The sequence below is a fragment of the Teleopsis dalmanni genome, chromosome 1 (genome assembly GCF_002237135.1).
Source record: "Teleopsis dalmanni isolate 2A chromosome 1, ASM223713v2, whole genome shotgun sequence".
NCBI classification, from domain to species: Eukaryota; Metazoa; Arthropoda; class Insecta; order Diptera; family Diopsidae; genus Teleopsis; species Teleopsis dalmanni.
The window spans coordinates 218,687,288-218,693,022 of NC_051846.1; positions in this window are offsets into that span (position 1 = coordinate 218,687,288).

A 5,735-nucleotide genomic window follows, 5' to 3' on the forward strand; every position below is an offset into this window, starting at 1 on the left:
TTTTGCCCTACATACACACATCGTATTTAGGGCAAAAATACACACAGCGTTTAGTCCAAATAAATTGATTTGAATTGTTGTACAAGAAAAAAGTAGAAATCTCTGAAATAAATGAATTAAAATTAAAAAAATGGATTTTATTTTGAAATCTAATACATACCTTGTTTTAATTGGCCTTTGCACAAAAATTTCAATAACAGCTGCCTACACTGCACACTACTGCAAAACGTGGAACTAAACAAAGAGAAATGTAAATATAAAAGTATTCAGTTAAAGTATAAATACACACTTGCTAATGTTTACCACAACTTTTAATCCAAATTATTAAAATTATTATTATTAAACTATTAATTTATTATTAGAAATTATTAACAAATTTTTATATATAAAAAGAAACACCACACGGAAAGTTACGAGAATTATAAAATCAAAACATAACAAACAAACGTCAGAAACGTCAATAGAAATTCGCCGCAAAGAGATAGACAAGATCTGCTGAGCGCACAATTTGAAGAACGTACGGAAACAAGGCATGCAAGCGGGAAAATAAACAAAACTCCACAAAACAGCAGAAAACAATTGTATGTGCGCTACACAAAAAGCTCGTCTGATCTGTATAAAAGACGACGCATTTTTGTAAAGGGTAGTGAGTCTGTAATCTCAAACTAAAAAAAAGTGCATTGATAGGTAGCATAAGACCGAAATAGTTTTCCGGAAATTCTCATTAAAATTCGTGCGCTGTTATTATTTTCGATAGTTAAGGTTTAGGTAGGTTTTGGCAAGCAATTAAAGTGCAAGTTACTATGCCAAAAATGAGCGCGATCTGTCAGACAGTTCGTTTACGGCAGCTGTTGAAACCAGTTCACCTCAGTAGGGCGTTGCGAAAAAAACAATGGAAAAAAATATTGAACAAAGAGTTTGCATCAAATTTTGTGTTTCGAACGAAATTTCGTGTGCAGAATCGTTGCGAATGCTACAAAAGGCTTATGGGGAATCAGTTTTATCGAAAACTCAAGTTTATGAGTGGTACAAAGCCTTCCAGGACGGTCGTACGACCGTCGAAGACATTTCGCAACGCACTACTGAGGTGAACTGGTTTCAACAGCTGCCGTAAACGAACTGTCTGACAGATCGAGCTCATTTGGCATAGTAATTAATGACAGTGCTGCCAAACTACATAAACTTAAAATATCGAAAAATATACAGCGCGCGAATTTTAAATGAGAATTTCCGAAAACTTTTCAGTCTTAATGTATGTCAACTAATAAAATAATACAATAAAATATTATCTGACACAAAGGCGGTGTTAAGTCAAAATGTATAACCTAGTACAAAAGTATATATATAATAGTTTACGAGCGTAAGGCGGTTTTAAGTCAGCGCGCTTAGACATCATTATATGTATATTAAATAAATAAAGCGTATATTCCTTAATATTTTTTTTTCAAACAGGTGAACATAGAAGCCAACTACAAGAGCAGAAAATACCATTTGGAATCTCACCAAAGTAGTCATTGGAAGTAACCCCGTTGAGAGTTTTCAAAGAATCATTTGCCACTGATGTGCCGTCCCAGTCATAATAATAATTTTTCCGTTCATAATAATAAAAATTATTGCATTTAATTTCTTTCTTTTTATATATATATATATTATTGAATTTTTTTTTAATAAATAAATAGTTCTGAAAACTATAATCACAATCTTTTATTTGAGAAGTCCGATTCTTGTAAATATAAATTTATTGTAACGACTCCTGGAAGAGGCTGAGGTTACCCCGGCAAAGGAAATAACGAAACGGAAAATTCGTGTCGTTACAAGCTTTCACTTTTTATTAACAACCATAATGTATCGGTCCATGTCAGTCTGCGTGAGTGCACCAGCAGACTTTACTTCGTTTCTTGTCATCAACTGCTCAGTCAACGGTGTTATCAAATTTTGTTTTAATTACTTCGAAGTTTTTATCATCACTTACTGATTTGCTACGTATGCGGGGAGGAGTTCGGTGTAGCCTCATTTTCTAATTTATGTATATACGTATGTGCAAATACCACTAATAATTATCGTTTAGCGTCTCTTTCGCTTATTTTATATTTACTTTTGGTTTGAAAGTTGAACTTCAATTTTTACCAATATGGGTTATTTAAAATTACACAATTACACGATATAAAATTTAAAAGGAAACAAAAATTGTGTAGTAGATTATTTGTTTTGCAACACTTTGTGCGCATAAGAATTTAAATTTAATGCTGTCGCTATCAGCTGTTTACATGTGTGAAAGAAATTAAACAACACAGAGTTAACCGCGCGTGTTTTTGCAAATACAGAAAATTTAGCAAATTTTTGATAAATATAATTAAATAATTTTAAGTAAATGCGCGCAAGTGAAATATAAATTAATATCAACTTCAAATGTTTTATGTCGCGCTTGCAAATTTCTCCGCACTTAGTTTGTTTTTTCAAATGAATAAGGCTTTAATATTAAAAAAGTACGCACATCGCACAAAAACACGACCGTACGCTTTGAATGATTCTTGATTCTGGAAATTGTAAACAAACAAAAAAGTTTTCTGAGTATTCAAAGCTCAATGAGCGTGGCTCATTTCCCTCCAGAATCAAAGCAAGCCCAGAACAAAAATAATGTTTTTAATAATGAATTGTCAATGCCATTTAATTCTAATGATTTAAATCTAAAATCAAGTGAACTCAACAAAAGTGAGAACACAAATTCTTTGAAAATAAATGACAATAAATAAACCACTTTAATTCCCGCGCAAATAAACACTTTACATAGTCCAATGAGTAAATCGATATCCTAATCGGTAAAAAACTTAAATATAGTAACACAAACTCTTGCTCACGAAAGCTCTGCAATAAATAAAAGCTCTTCATTGTTGATGAGTAAAAGCTCCTCAAATACTGGCAAAGGGACAACTTTGCGAACTGATATTGATCGATACATTTATATTAACAAAAGATCAGAATCTGTAAGTACAAATCAAAAACCCAAACTGATAATTGTCAAATAAATCCCATAATGCAATCGCTTGGCAACACTAAATTAAAAACTGCCTCAATTTGGAGTACTCAATGCAAGACACCAGAATTACCTGAAATGCAAAAAGTTATAGGTTTTAAAAAAAATGCATGCAAATAAACAATTGACAGTAAAAATACAAAAAAATAATAGCAACGGTTCCCAAAATAGATTCGCAATTCTAAGTGATGAAAGCGATAACAAAAATATTGGAATGAAAATTGTTGTGTATAGCGCAACAATGTAAACAAAAACAAACAATAAATTATGTTATGTATTTTTGAAAGTGCTTATGCACAAATTATTTTATATTAACTAATGTAATGCAAGTGGAAGAACCACCACAATGCAAGTAACATAGAATGTTTGGTCATAGCAAGTATGCAATTGCCATTTGACACTTTTTTTTTTGTGCTACTATTCTGCACATGTCGATATGACACACTTGAATGTCTCATAATATTTTCTAAGCATTGACGTGGGTCAACCTTTTTAGTGCCGCCGCAATTAAAATTATTAAGAAAAATATTTGTAAATTATTGTAAAACATTTCGTATAAATAGTTTGGAAAATTGTTAATAAAATTCAGATTTGAAACTGAGCTCGAACAGCTTAAACCAAATTCTCAGTTTCATTTTTGTCTCGGCATTCTCGGATGCCTACCAATGAGCAGATTTCTTCCTGCTAATTGTAATTAGAAGAAACTTATAAAGTCGAAAGAAAAAATCTAATAAAAATGAAAAAAAACAAAAAAACTAATATAATAAATTTTGTATATGAAAACAAATTTATTATTACAAAATGGTAAATTCAGCTAAACCACCGCCAATATTCTTAAGAGAAATGAGTTCAAATGAAACAGTAAAATTACTGTCAAGCCTATTAGACAAAAATAACTTTTTTATTGCTTCAGTTAAAAAATGTAAAATGAATGAAACAAAAATACAATTCTACAAAGAAGACCACTTCCGACAAGTAGTTAATGATTTTGAGCAACGCAATTAAAATTTTACTCTTATCAACTAAAATCTAGTAAAGGTCTTATTGTAGTAATCAAGAGAATAGATCCTGAAGTTGACCCAATTGAAATTCAAGAAGCTCTTGAAGAACTTGACTTTAATGTAGACAACGTGTATAAAATATTGTACATGTACAAAATTGAGCTAAAGCCTGATTGTAAAAAACTTAAAAAAGGGGAGATACATCCTATATATTCTCTAAGGTATTTACTTCACATGAAAATCGTGGTTGAAAAACCCCATAAACGCGCAGATCCAATTCAATGTCTTAATTGTCAGGAATATGGACACCCAAGAACATATTGCAAACTAGAAAGTATATTCGTGATATGTTCAGAATATCACCAAATTGAAAAATGTCCGAAGAACAAAATTGATGACAAAGCTAAATGTTGCTCAAATTGCGATGGAAACCATACAGCGAATTACAGAGGTTGCCCTGTATACATTGAACTAAATCAAAGAATTAAAAGTAATCTAAGTACAACTCAAGTGAATACAATAAATTCTGTGAATATTTTGCCTAAACAATTTACTAATATAATTAAAAATACAACAACTTCTTCAAATAACAAACCAACGTTGTTAAGAATACTCCAACTATCAACAATAACTCTGAAATCACCAATATGTCTCCAAATACTGAATCTATACTTTCATCCTTTATTAAAAAAATACACAATTTTATGGATTGGATGCAAAAACTGATGAATAACATTATAAAAAGTATGATTCAAAATCAAACTCTTATGGCTGAATTGCTAAAGGCAAAATGAACGCATTTATTCTTTGCCATTGGAACGCTAACGGTTTATGCCAACACTTACTTGAAATTCAAGATTATCTATATAGAAATGACATAGATATTATGCTGTTATCAGAGACTCACTTAAAGCAAAAAAATTGTTTTCGGATAAATGGTTGTAAATTTTATGACACCAAACATCCAGATAAAATAGATAAACATACTTTTATGTTTAAAACACACTTTTTGGGGTTCGAGATTAATCTCACCAAGAAGCAGACAGCTTTACAAAGCATTTCAGAATGATCTTGACATTATTTCCTCAGGTCAACCAACGTATTTGCCAACTGATCAACAAAAAATACCTGACTTGATTAACTTTGGTGTTATTAGAGGACTAAGTAGAAAAGACATAACTGCAGTACCATCTTTTGATCTATCCTCAGACCACTCTTCGACTATTTTAACTTTATTATAACTAAATAGAATTGATACAGAATGTCAGATCAGCAAAAAAAAATTATCAACTGGTCACACTACACTAACATAATGCAGAATCGCATACCTCAAATTACAGCTCTTAGATGTCATTTAAGTATTGATAAAGCGGTGATATTACTGAATAAAACAATAACCAATGCGATAAAAGATGCCTCAACTTACAGAAAAATCACTCGTTCTAAAGTTGTTTCTCACAATGAAATTGAGAAGTTAATTTTAGTAAAGCGACAAGCAAGACGTAAATGGCAAAAGTATCGTTCTCCTAACGCTAAAGAAAGACTTAATGAAGTCTCTAAATTACTTAAATATACACTCAACAATCATAGAAATTAGACAGTACAGCACTATTTAGAGAATATTGGACCTAATCAAGAAAACAGTTATACTTTGTGGAAAGCATCCCAAAAATTTAAAATACCTATTCAAAATGATCCTC